Source organism: Choloepus didactylus, chromosome 16, assembly GCF_015220235.1.
Source record: "Choloepus didactylus isolate mChoDid1 chromosome 16, mChoDid1.pri, whole genome shotgun sequence".
Classification (NCBI taxonomy): domain Eukaryota; kingdom Metazoa; phylum Chordata; class Mammalia; order Pilosa; family Megalonychidae; genus Choloepus; species Choloepus didactylus.
The window spans coordinates 84824651-84838957 of NC_051322.1; the positions used below are offsets into that span (position 1 = coordinate 84824651).

General features: G+C 43.3%; 3 pseudogenes; 2 read left to right on the top strand and 1 right to left on the bottom strand.

Moving 5' to 3' along the window:
• Positions 1-3509: 3509 nt before the first annotated feature.
• On the bottom strand, positions 3510-4952 carry LOC119511410 (annotated as a pseudogene).
• A 652-nt stretch (positions 4953-5604) lies between these two features.
• LOC119511411 lies at positions 5605-8271 on the top strand (annotated as a pseudogene).
• A 4581-nt stretch (positions 8272-12852) lies between these two features.
• Positions 12853-13861, top strand: LOC119511412 (annotated as a pseudogene).
• Positions 13862-14307: the final 446 nt, after the last annotated feature.

Consider the following 14307-nt stretch of genomic DNA (forward strand, 5'->3'; position numbering starts at 1 on the left):
TTGTGAATGGTTCCCTCTTCCAAGCTGTGCACTCCTAGGTCCTCTGTTGAGTGATGACTCTGTTATGTCACAGGTGCATGTCATCCCTCCAGGGTGGTTCTGGGCTGCAGGGCTGTGTAGGGGCATTCCCAGTCTGCTGAAATGATGGCTGAATGGGGCATGTTAATTTCCCCCTATCCACAGAGCTCTGCTTTCCCAACTCTGGGACAATTAGCTGAGGGTGTGGGAAAGGCTAATGTCCACACCCAATTTGTGGTGTGTGCTTGTGTTGTTGGAAACACTTCAAGTCACACTGGGTTGTTTGGGGCAGCTCTGGGCTATGGCACTGGCACTCAGCAGTAGTGTGCCCTGCCCACTGGGAAGATGGCTGTAAGGGGATGTCCTCATTTTCTTGGTAAGTTGAGGTGTTTAGTGAATTTTCTCAGCCATTGGGTTTACTGCCTTGTTTCTCAGAGCTCTCTTAGCTTTGCTCTTCTCTGGGCTCAAACTGCAAGTCTTTGAGGCTTTCTTGTAATGGACTTCTTAGAGTAACTGTTGTAGAAAAAGTGAAAAAGATAAAAAAAATGAAGGACCCTCCTTGCAGATCTAATTGGCTATTGAAATGCTGAGACAAGGAGATTAGGGCCATTAAGGAGTTATCAAGGGGGCAAAGAAACTGCCTCTTCAGACAAAGAAACTCATCTTCTGGATTTGCATATGAGCCTGACTCTGCCTGAGTCCTGTCCTTCCCCATTCTATGTTCACCAGAAAAAGTCTCTGCTTTTATCTTTGGGTTTTCCTTGCTGTTTTTGCTATCCCTATCTCCTCTCCATCAGGCTGACTGCTCCCAGATTCTCTCGTGTCTGGTTTCAGTCTATCTATGTATGGAGTTTGATCAGCAGAGTTTCTAATAAGAGCCACAATTGCAGTTCTCCCTCCTTGTTCCCAGCACTGATGGCCCCTCTTCCCACAGGACTGAGCCTGGCATGGAGGGGCATGGGTCCCTTGGCTGAGAAAACTTACAGATTTCACTGATCTCAGCTGTTCCACATGTTCATGAGTGTTGTATGAAGTATGCCCAAAGTCAGTTTGCTCTGTGGTGTCTGTTCCATGCAGTTCCTGGCTTTTTATCTACTGCCCTGGGGGAGTAACTAAAACCTGCACTTCACTACTATAGGTGGCATCATCAGCACATTTCACAAAGGGATCATTTATAATAATGACATATTAATTACTCCAGAAAGTCAGTATTCTTAAAGAAAAAAAAATAATCAGAGGTCACATAATGTTTGCTTTCTGCTGCACTTTACTGTACCCCATGGTTCAACACAGAGAAACTGTGGGGGCTGGGGGGATGGGTATTACACAGACTCAAGAGAAAGAAACATCCTTTAAGTTTTAAACAGTGATTTTAGTCTCATTCTTTAATGAACAAGTGGGAGCTTTTGGCTCCATTTGTGATGGTAAAGGAGTAGGAGGAGAAAAAGTGACTCCTCCCATGCCCATGTGACCTGAAAGTCCCGATGGACTAAATGAGAAGCAAAGCTGGTTAACTGGGTCCCTCAGTTATAGGTAACCAGAAAGTGTTAAAGCATAATGATTTGAATATTGTTTAGGTTGCTAACAGCTAAAGAAGTTCTCAAATTCCTAACTTAAGCTAAGACTTTAAAATAAATTGAAATATACAAATGACAGCTGGTTTGTTGGTTTTCAGAGCAATTGCCTCCATTTCTAAAAATTTCTATTCTGCTTGGGTACAGTAACTCAGTAATGTAAAGCATTCTACAAATCAGTTCCATTGTAAAGTTTCCTCCTTCAACTTAACCTCCCATACCACACTAGAAGGAAAGAAGGTTGAAAGTGTGAGTGTTGACAGAGTTCTTCAAGCAGTGCTATGAAAACAGCCTCCACCAAGACCAAAATGAGAGCAGAGAATTATGTGGTGAAACTTGTGCTGATGCTCAACTTGAAAGGTCACGTTTACAAAGCCTGGAGAGTTTGAGGAAGGAGAACTGTTTTAGGCACAAGTCCCACTTTCCTACCCACAAACCTCATGAGCCTCCCAGAAATAACTAGCAAACAGAAGACAGGCTTCTGTCAGAATCAATTCACCCTAAGCAGTGCATTGTCAACTGGGAACAGATGCATATAATATTCTCCTAAAAAGAAATGCAAGGCATCCAAGATGATAGATTGCTTTCCTGCCAAAAGAAGGCCAGAACATTGAGTATGCAAATATTAATTACACTTTTAAGATTAGTCAATTAACATCCCAAAGTGTACAAACCAGTTAAGCACATATAAAATTAGTAGTAATCCAGTTAGAAATACAAAGGAAAATTATGAATGCTGCCCCGAATACCTATGATTCCACAAATTTACAAGCAGACTATATAAGACAGTAGACTCTAGTTTTAAGAAAACATGAGTTTAGTGTCTGTTCCAAAAATGACCTCAATACCAAGGACAACACTTTGATAATCACTCATCTGGAAATTAAAGCCATTTAAATGTTTGTACAAAATTGCAAATAACAGAATAGACAAAGCAATAGAAAAGACCTGTCCAAAGCTGGCATTTAATCTAGTTCTTTTCAAAAGAGTTTGACAAGTCCTTCAATCCAGCAGACTGAGAACAGGCTAATTGGTTTTGTGTGAGTTCGGTGGCACTGTGGGCAGATCTGAAGCTGCCCAGTGAGGCGCAGATTGCAGATGGCTCCCTGTGATTCATAAGTTCAGCAGAACACGGGTAGTAAAACAGAAGTTTAACTTACCAAGGGCAAAAGACCATCACAGTACAAAAAAAAAAGGGTATAAGCTTTCCTTGGACAAAGTGGATACTTTAAACACAAGAACACTCACAAATACAATTCTGTATTTACTAGGCATATACATAAGTTGAAAGCACAGCAGGATCCAAAAGTCTTTTCTGTAATTAAATGGTATAGTGATTTTGTCACTTCATCATAATGAAATTTCCAATGGCATAGTCACCGAAGCACATAGCCCCAAATATCAGTCAAACATCCTGTACAGGAAAAGTGTCTTTGCTGCCAAGTCTGATGAAAGGATAAAAAAGGAAAAAATTTTTCTTTAATCAAGAAAACTAAGAAGGGTGAAGGGTATCTTTGGGTTGCTTCTCTCAGCTCCTGCTGCCAGACAATCTGAATTACTTTTAAAAATAGCCTAGAAAAACACACACAAATATGCAACAAAAATACAGTCAAATTAAAATCAACTTATTTTAATGTCTCATAGTGAGAGAAATTCAGGGGGAGGGGAGGGCACAATCTCTCTCAAACAGGTCTGAACTGATCCAAGGAGGGAAATCCCACTTCAAAAAAAAATCCTTCAGCATTTGAATTGAGACAAACACATTCATTTATGGAAGAGCTACTAAAGAGAAGCATCCATGTAACTGTCAAAGGAAGATCTTAAAAACAGATAAAGGAAGCTTCTTTATGTTTCAACTCAAAGTGAAAATTTATTTGTGAGCTGTAAAAAGTGTGGATAAGGACTAAAAGAAACCTCTCATGGGCTCTCTCTCCTGAAGGCCTGCAGACACTGGGGCACATTCAACTGCTTGCTCCCAGCACAGCTGGACACCAGAGCTGGGAAGCTCTGGCTGAATAACACACTGTTAATGTTAAAATCCAACATGTCCCCATCCATGAGGTCATTATGGATGATGTACTCCATGTCACAGTCCAGTCACTCAATGAACATGCCATCAGGTAGCTCAGGAGCTTCTCCTGGTGGAGGATGCCCACCCTGCTGAACCCATTACAGCTGCTCCCTGAGTAGCCCCTCAAGATGTGTGACTGCATGGGCTGTGGCAGGTGCACTTGCACAGGTGTCTTCAGCAGAATCAGGCATCTTAGGCTTGAGGTGTGGGGCATGGGGGTCACTATGATGGTCAAGGCCTATCCACTGGCTGCAGACACCTGCTTAGTATGTCTGGGGTGGGGGCCATGGGCTGCTGGGCTGCCACAGACCAGCAAAACTGAGCTGGGGCCAAGCAGCACACTGAGGCCCAGGACATGGCTGCTGGGCTGTGCTGGCCCAGGATCCACTGGCCAGGAGGTCACCATGGAGAAGGGAGTCAGAGGTGAGTGGCTCCTTGAGGAGCCCAGGGGCACAGGTGTCCTGGCTCAGGTCATGATAGCTTGGCTTGTGGTCCTGGAGGGTTTTCAGGGTCAGCTGAGGCAAAGGGCTGGCACTGGGCTGGCTCCACATGTACTTCTGGTAATTTCAACTTGGTGAGCTCAGGCTGGAGTTTGGGGTGCAAATGAGTGGTGTGGCACCTGTCACATCATGCCACTGGGTGGAGACTGGGTGGAAACAGTGAGGGATGTGGGTGATGAGAGCAAGCTGAGGTTGTTTAGAAGTTTCTCCATGTTCTTGGGGATGCAGATCTCCAACAGGCTGGGTGGGCAGTGTGGAGACCACCTTCATGGCAGGTGGCAGGCACACCATGGCATGCATGTCCCCATCTCAAGGTCATCCTGCTGGGTCACAATCAGAGACAGCCTCCCACTGATGGTGCTGGCATTGGAGCTGGTTCAAGGGTGTAATGCACTCCAGCTGTCAAAGTCACCATTGTGAGAACCAGGGCTTGGCAGCCACATAGGGAACTGGGAACCAGGGCTGTCCCCAGCTCCCTCCTGGCTGGACTGCAGGGAGGCTTTCTTGTTGGCAGTGCAGCCTCAGCTCTTAGCAAATCAGGGACTTTCCACTCTTGCCACCCTCTGGATTTAGCATCCACCAAGAGCTCTTCCCAGTGCCTTCTCTCTGCACTCAAATAAACTTGCTGTGCAGGGACAGATTATGATGAATTGAATTCTTCCACTCCATGGAGCTGTTGCTGTCACCCTTGTCCTTGAAGTAGGGCACACTCTTGACCACCCACTTGTAAATTGCCACAGCATGAGCCCTTCTCTGTGGAGCTCTTGCAGACTTTGGTGATGAGGTCATGTAGGACAGGTTGTCCCATGCATTGTGGAGGGAGGAGCTGCTCTTGTGCAGCAGCCAAGACAGTGGCCAGGGTGGGATCGGGGGCAGGCACAGGTAGCTGCCTCAGAGCCCTGTGGGGTTGCCTCTCAGACCCATCTAAACTCTACCCTTGCCTCGGTCAACACTGACAATTGAAAATGCCTGAGACTTTCTCTAGTGAGAAAATTAGAATAGTTTAAAACAAGAAAAAGAAAACCAATCAAAATTTGTTTGTTGGATTGTCTCCCTCCTTGCAAACTGAAGTACTTAATAAGTATCATGATTTGGAAGCTCCCAAAGAGAAGAGCTTATGGTAGGACTCAGACTGTAATTTAGACCATAGCCAACACCTCTGGATAAGGTCTAACATTCACCCAGTGTAACCAGATGCCCTGTACTTACCAATATTCCTAGCACTTCATTCACTCACACACCTTGGAACACCAAAAATAATGGAAAATAATTTTCCATTATATCCACCGTGATAGAAATAATAGAAGGATACTGGTGAGTATTTTTTAAAAGATCACTCATCAGGTCTATACTTCTTGTGAAACATGTCAACAATACATCCCAGGAAAATCATTAAATTTTCCCACAGGATATTTCCTTTGCCTTCTTGGCCAATGCTAATATGGCAAATGGACTTTATCCAGCATCTCCTTACCCTGGATATAAATATGTGCTAGCAATTACCTGCATGTTCTCTTACTGGGTAGAAGCCTTCCTTTGTGGACAAGCTATTTCCTCTTTTGTAGTCAAGAAACTACTTGAAATCATCATTCCAACTTGGTGCAACCCAAAAAAACTTCATAGTGATCAAGGCACTCATTTTACAGGAAAAATGATTACATAAATATGCAGTATTCCCTGTATATAAAAGGCTGTATTGTTAATACCTCTCTCAGTCTTCCAGACTGGTGATAATCAACAATTGGCCAAGCTTAGTGACACTCTAGTATTGCCCTGGTTCAAAATATTTCCACTAGTCCTGCTCAAACATCACTCAATCACCTTCAGAAAGCATAGACACATACACCATGAAATGTTTGCTGAAAGACATTCCTCACAAACTATTTACAGCCCTAATACTGACCAACAATATCTACTTAAATTTTGTGAGGCACTAGTGATCTACTCCTGAGCTTATGTTTCACAGGTTGAAGGAGGAGAACATCATTGATTTCCAACTGACCCCCAAACCTGAAGCTTGGAGAGTTTGTATACTGGAGAACACATCAGTTTAAAAGCTCTTTGGAATGGCAGTCTGTTTGACATGGAGGACTTGACCCCATCCTCAGGAACTGGGAACAAGGTGGCAGCTCTCCAGAGGGGAATCTCCATATATATCCAGGGCACCCAGGAAACATCCACCTTCAAAGATCACTCCTTCTTCTCTAATCTCACTGAGGACATGTTTGAGAATGGAAAGGCAGCTGAGAAGAAAATCCCACTATCCTTCAGCTTCAGTAAGCTATGTAACACGGGCTGTGCCCTCAGCCCCAGTTCAGCTGGCTCTCCCTCCAAAACATGCTCAGCACATCCAGAAATCACCATCTCCCCTGCGGAGCTGAACCATGGCAGCCCGGCCTCCCTGAGTGAGGGCATGGATGACACCAGCTCAGAGTCTTCCAGAAACTCCTTGGCAGAAGGCCAAGGGTCAAAGTCACACCTGGAGGGGCACACTGCTGGTGGAATACACAGAAAGGCACAAAAAGCCTCAGTGGTTGCTGGGGCTGACAACCTGTTCCTGGAGAATCACATTGCAGCAGCACTTCTGCAAGAGTCAGATGAGGTCTCTGAACTCAAGCCAGTGTAACTGGATACTTCTGAAGGAAACAACAAAGCAGCTGGTCAGGAGGCTCACTTCAGCAGAGCTGCCAGTGGCCTCAGAGGGGCTGCTGTTTGAGGGCTCTGTCAGTGAAGAGTCCAAAAGCTGTTGATCCTTTCTAGATGGAAACTTAGAGGATGTTTTTAATGGGATTTTCCTCACATTAAAGCCACTTAAAGAGCAATTCAAAGGGTTTCAATATATGAACCATGAAGTCATGCATCTTGATGATATTTTGAAATTCAAACTAGCAGTCAGCCATAGCAATTCTTCCAGTTTAAGTCTTACAGTTGAAAGTGCTCTAGGAAGACTTGATTTCCTGAAAACCTCTGATTTTGATGAAGAAGAGGATGGTGAAGAGGTTCATAATGTTGGAGGAGGTGCTGACTCAGTATTTTCAGACACCGAGACTGAGAAATATAGCTACAGGGCAGTACACCCAGAAGCCAAGGGACATGTTAGTGATGTGCTGACAGAAGACATAAAAGTTGGGTCCAGTGTAGCAGGAGGCCCATGCCCTCTGATGACAGGAAAAAACAGCCTGGACTTCACCACCATTAGGCATCTACAGTACTGCACCCAACTTGTTCAGCAAATTGTATTCTCAAGCAAAACCCCATTTGTGGTAAGAGATCACTTAGAGAAGCTTTCCAGGCAGATACAAGTGATGGAGAAGCTCAAAGCTGTAAGTGAAGAGAACATAGGAAATATCAGTTTTCTCCTTGCTGTTGTTCTGGGCCATGGGCTGCAGCCTGGCTGGCACCTACCACACCTCAGCTAATAGGGTGATTGAGAAGTTAGATGCCAGTGGTGGAGGAACTGCCAACAAAGAATATCCAAGACTTGCAGACCCAGTGTTTTGAATGCTAGTGTCCCATATTCTGGACTGGGTTGAGCCCCTGTTTCCCTCCAGCCTCTTCTCAGAAGTCACCACCATTTTCCAGTATCACACTTACTTTGCCAGACATGGTATGAGTGACCAAGAGAGCTAACTGGGCCAGCTGGCCAAGCAAGTGTTCACAGCACAGACTCTGCTGTCACTCAGATGAAAAACTGCTACAGTCTGTGTTGGCCCTTGTATCTGCCCAACAGGAAGTATTCAGGGCTCTTGCTCTGCTCTTGACTGAAGACAACAATGAAATTAGTGAGGCTATTACACTTTACTTGGCAGCAGCCTCCAAAAATGAGCATTTTGGAGAAAAGGCCTTGCTCTATTTCTGTGAAGCCCTAACAATGGAAAACTTCCAACTCCAGAAGGTGGCTTTCTTACCCTGAAAACCCCTGAGACCACTGAAAGCATCAAAATGACATTGTTTCCATCTGATACTGAAGAAACCAGAAATGTGACCTCAGAAACCCTCGTCTCTTAAAGAAGATGGGTGGCTGACATGTGAACAGTTGGACAAGTTTCCTCAAGACTGTGTTAAAGTTGGAAGTCATCATGGAATTGAAGTTGCCTCAGCCTTTTAATTACAAGTTAAATCTGCCTAACACCTGTCTTAATATCTGACCCTTTTAATCAGGATGGTGCTGTAATTTCACTGGAACATGTTTAAAACTTGAAGAGTTCTGTTGAAGTTGTCTGGAAATTTAATATGCTATAGAAAGAATTTAAAATCTATTTTCAGGGTACATATATACTTTTTCATTTGGACAATAGAATAGGACTATGTAGAATTCAGTGGCTCACATTGTTGATTACTTCCAACAATACCTAGTATATAAGTCCTTCTTATGTAACATATATGGCATTTTTAAATAGCCTTCTTTGTACTTTTTGGAAGTTCTATAAGCTGGAAATAGTTACTTTGATGAAGTTCATATGCCTTGCAGTTTTTCCCTGTCATGTTCACAGGGTGGAGTGGCCCCTTTGGCTTCCTAATGTTACCACATATACAAAACACACAAAAAAATTTCTTCAAATAATAGTTTGCCTGCAGGCCTTGGAAAAATGACCCGTTAGAAGAGTTTAAGTTTTTAATTTCTCTTTTTGAAATGTTCATTATTTATTTTGTTTCTCTTCTTCATTTTGGAAATTTCAAATTCATGTTTTCATAATTGTAAACAGATAGGTAGATGATTAAGTACCTTATGAAGACTATCTCCATATTCTTTAAAAAAGAAAAAACTCAAAGCTTAAGCTTCCTTTATATTAAAGGGAGCCATTATTTTATTGTACTCTTACCATAGAGGTATTTTGCTTCTAAGACAATCAAAACCAAAAGTCATGGGTTCAGAAAGCTGTAGTGCTCCTTGAGATGGAAGAACTCGGAATTTGAAGGAGTCCTAATGGGGTGGGAGTGGAGGGACACTAAAATGTCATCCCTTGCTTCTATAAAAATGGCCATGAAAGCTAATTAGAGATTTGCCATATGACTCAGCTATTCCATTGCTAGGTATATACTCAGAGGAACTGAAACTTAAGACACATATGGACATTTGTAAACCAATATTTATTGCAGCATTATTCACTATTGTCAAGAGATGGAAACAGCCCAAATGTTGATCAACAGAGGAGTGGATAAACAAACTGTGGTATATACACATGATGGAATATTATGCAGCTGTAAGACAGAACAAAGAACATATAATAAGGTAGATGAACCTTGAGGACATTATGTTGAGTGAAGTTAGCCAGAAACAATAGGACACATACTGTATGGTCTCACTAATGTGAACAAATATTAATGAACAAACTTTGAGATTTAAAAGCTGAGAACACAGGCTATCAGGAGATTGAAAGTGGGTAGAGATTGGGCATTTGATGCTGAAGGACTACAGAATGTCTAGCAGGATTGATTGCATAAATCCAGAAATAGATAGCATAATACTGTGTGAAGATAGCACAATACTGTGTGAAGATAGCACAGTATTGTAAGTACACTGAACAAAGATGTCTGTGAGTAAAGCTGAAAGAGGTGAGAGAGGAGAATGTATGACACCAGAGGTAAAGATAGATGATAAAGACTGGGACTGTATAACTTGGCAAAACCTGGAGGAGTGGCCAGTTACTGTTACTAAATGTACAATAAAAAAATTTTTACATGTGGGAGAACAAATGAATGTCAACCATGCAGAGTGTTGAAAAAAGGGATTGTATTTGGGAAAAAAAACATAATAAAAGCAAACTGGAATCTATGGTCAACAGTGACATTGTAATATGCTTTCATTAAATGTAACAAAGGCAATATAACAAAGCTAAGTGTATATGAGAGGGGGATATAGGGGAGGAATATGGGATTCTTGGTACTGGTGGTGTTTTCTGTTCTTACTATTATATTGTATTATATTATATGTTATTTTTCTTTTTATCATCTTTTTTATTATTTGCTAAAAAACACTTTTTTTTGTAGTAATCAATATGTTCAAGTGTTGATTGTGGTGATAAATGTACAACTTTATGATGAGACCATGAAAAACTGATTGTACACTGTGGATAAATGTATGGTATGTGAATATAACTCTATAAAATTGTAGGAAAAAATATAAATAGGAGAAAAGTGTTGCACAAAATATTGGGAGTGGGATGTACCTATCTACTGTTGATAAGCAGGCAAAATGGTGGTTACACAAAAAGCTAAGTATGCAGGGGCCATAAGGTCCTGCAACCCCATTTTGGGGTATGTAATTGGAAGATCTGAGAACAGAGACATGAATGGACATTTGTACACTGGTGTTCATGGAGGCAGTATTCATGGTTTGCAATGAGTGGAGGTGGCCTAAGGGTACATAGACTGAGGAACAGAATGGTTAACTGTGGCATATGCTATACAATGGAATATTGAACAACTTCAAGAAGGAGAGAAGCTGAGAGACACACAAGGTGAATGCATCCTGTACACATCATTTTGAGTGAAGTACATCAGAAATAAATGCAAACACTCTAATGCCTCACCAATATTGACTAACTACAATGTGTAAACTAAGAATTGAATCTTAGAACACAGCCTAAGAGGGGAATGATTATTTGATGGTCCCTCGATTGTAAGCTCTTACAGCAGTCAAATCTATTTCTGAATTGTAATGGCTATCTCCAAACTCTGTGATGTTGATCCCTTTGTGTATAACCTGATAGGTCTCTGGAACACTGGTTATCTCTGTGACACCTGAAACTCAGAGCTAGAGCTTGGCAGATATGAATGTCAGTATTAGTGCATACAGCAACTGTTTAAAAAAAAAAAAAAGCTGAAAAAGAGCCCAGACATCAATTAGTGATATGAATGAAGCAGATCTGGTTAAGACTGGGCCAAAGGGTAAAGGTCGAACCTGGCTGTGTTTTAAAACTTCAACTTCCATGTGAGACCAAGGGAAAAGATGTCTATTTGGTGCAGGATCTATATTTTCTAAACAGTATAACTCTACAGTCAATTTGTTCAATCACCACAATTTCATGGAACATTGAATAGGAAGTGAGATACAGAAGGTTTGTATAGGTTAGAGTGAAACAGTGACACATCCCAAAGTAATTTGGGCAGAGAATAAAAATATATCTGCAAGGTCCCCCCTCTGAGGAACTGGGGGAAAATGTGGAAGGGTTGGACTTCCTCATCTAGACTGATGCTGATGATGTCACAGACACTGAGGACTGGTGGTTTGGTGTGCTGAACCCTCTACCGTGGGACTTGCCCTTATGAAGCTTGTTACTGCAAGGGAGAGGCTAAACCTGCTTATAATTGTGCTTAAAAGTCTCCCCTGAGTACCTCTTTTTTTTGCTCAGATGTGGCTCTCTCTCTCTCCCTAAGCCACCTCAGCAGGTGAACTCACTGCCGTCCCCATTACATGGGACCTGACTCCCAGGGGTGTAAATCTCCCTGGCAATGCAGGATATGACTCCCAGGGATGAATCTGGATCTGGCATTGTTGGATTGAGAATATTTTCTTGACCAAAAGGGGGATGCAAAATGAAATGAAACAAAGTTTCAGTGGCTGAGAGATTTCAAATGGAGTTGAGAGGTCACTCTGGTGGACATTCTTATGCACTGCATAGATAAACGTTTTTAGATTTTAATGTACTAGAATAGTTAGAAGTAAATACCTGAAACTACCAAACTCCAACCCAGTAGCCTTGACTCTTGAAGATGATTGTATAACAATGTAGCTTACAAGGGGTGACAATATGATTGTGAAAACCTTGTGGATCACACTCCTTTAATCTAGCGTATGGATGGATAAGTAGAAAAAATGGGGACGAAAACTCAGTGAAAAATAGAGTGGGGTGGGGGAAAGATTTGGGTGTTCATTTTTACTTTTATTTTTTATTCTTATTCCGATTCTTTCTGGTATAAGGGAAATGTTCAAAAATAGATTGGAATGATGAATGCAGAACCGTATGATGGTACTGTGAACAGAACAATTGATTCTACATTGTGGATGATTATATGGTATATGAATATACCTCAATAAAACTGAATTTAATTTAAAAAAAGGGAAAAAGGAAAAAAATGGCCATGAGATTCGAAAGCAGAAAGAAGCCCTGTGCAATGATGACTGCCCCAGAGAAAGCCTTCACCACCGGGTAGGGTCCCTGGCCAAACTTTGCAACAATAGCTCCTATTACTTCTTCAGTTCAGGATAGCAAGTCTACTAAAGAAGAAGACTATTTAGTAACACTTATTAAATAACTTTTCTTCCTCTTAAGAATATACAGGAGAGAGTCAGTACGTGGCGGCAGCGGCGGGGAGCAGCTCCGGAGAGCCCAAGCCAGGGGCAGAGGCGGCGGGCGCGGAGCGCGGCGCCCCGCATAGAGCGCTGCCGGCGGCTCCAGCTGCGGCTCCCCTGCCCGCGCCTGCACAGGGCCCGCGCAAGCCCGCCTTCCGTCCCCCGTCCGCCGGCCCTCGCGAGCGGATGGGCCGCGCCAGGCCTTGACAACGTTGGGCGCCGCGGGAGGGCAAAGTGCCTGCGGGGGCTGGGAGGAGCGCTGGTCGGGGCTCCTGCGCCCCGCCCGGGGCTCTAGGCGTTCTCGGCGTCCCCGGCGCGGCCCGCGGGCTCCGGGGCTCGGCCCCCGGCCCTGCCACTGCTCCCGACGGCGGGCGGGGCGAGCTGCGGGCTTGGAATATGGTCGAGGAAATGGAAACCAAGGAGAAGCCGAAGCCCATCCCCGATTACCTGATGCAGCTGATGAACGACAAGAAGCTTATGAGCAGCCTGCCCAACTTCTGTGGGATCCTCAACCACCTCCAGAGGCTGCTGGACGAAGAAATTAGCAGAGTATGGAAAGACATGTACAACAGCATATTAAATGGCAGTGCAGAGAAAAGGAGTGCGGAATTGCCTGATGCTGTGGGACCTATTGTTCAGTTACAAGAGAAACTTTAGGTGCCGGTAAAAGAATACCCAGATTTTAATTTTGTTGGGAGAATCCTTGGACCTAGAGGACTTATAGCGAAACAGCTTGAAGCAGAAACAGAATGTAAAATGATGGTCCTAAGCAAAGTCTCAATGAGGGATAAAAAGGAGGAACAAAATAGAGGCAAGCCCAATTGGGAGCATCTAAATGAAGATTTACATGTACTAATCAGTGTGGAAGATGCTCAGAACAGAGCAGAAATCAAACTGAAGAGGGCTGTTGAAGAAGTGAAGAAATTACTGGTACCTGCAGCAGAAGGAGAAGACAGCCTTAAGAAGATGCAGCTGATGGAACTTGTGATTCTGAATGGCACCTACAGAGATGCCAACATTAAATCACCAGCCCTTGCCTTTCTCTTGCAGCAACAGCCCAGGCTGCCCCAAGGATTATTAGTGGGTCTGTGCCTGTTCTCCCACCAGCTGCCCTGCATACACTTAATATGGTGGGGCCAGCTACCATAACTAATGTGGTAGCTGGCCCTACCATAATGCCTTTGATCAAATACAGACCGCTGTCATGCCAAATGGAATTCCTCACCCAACTGCTGCAATAGTTCTTCTAGGACCTGAGGCTGGGTTAATTTACATGCCCTATGAATACCCCTACACATTGGCACCAGCTACATCAATCCTTGAGCATCCTATTGAACCTAGTGGTGTATTAGGTGTGGTGGCTACTAAAGTTCGAAGGCAGGATACGCATACCACAGACTGAGCCACCACCAGCAACTGACCTGTGACCTTCTGACCTCTGAACTCTTCACCCAGTGATGACCTGACCATGCTTGCCTGCTGATCAGTTAACTGGTAATCACCTTTGCTTGCCTGTCATCAATGCAGTGAGCTGAGGCACTTGTCCATTTGGTTACCATCTAACCAAACAAAAGACAAAGAAATTGTTGTCCTCCAACTCAGTTTTTTTTCCTGTTTGGGTGAAAGTGGTTCTAGAATCTGCACTGAATAGCAGTAAAGCAATAAGGCCCAATCCATCCCACAGCACTGATCATCTTTTAATTTCCCACCCTAATTGAACGATAAGAGGGGAGGCAGATGGCCCTTAACTACTCAGTGACAGAAGCAGTTACTGTAAGAGACTTCTAAGAATCTTCCTTCTCATAGTGAAGTCACAGCTTTCTCTGAATGTACTGTGTGATGATGCAT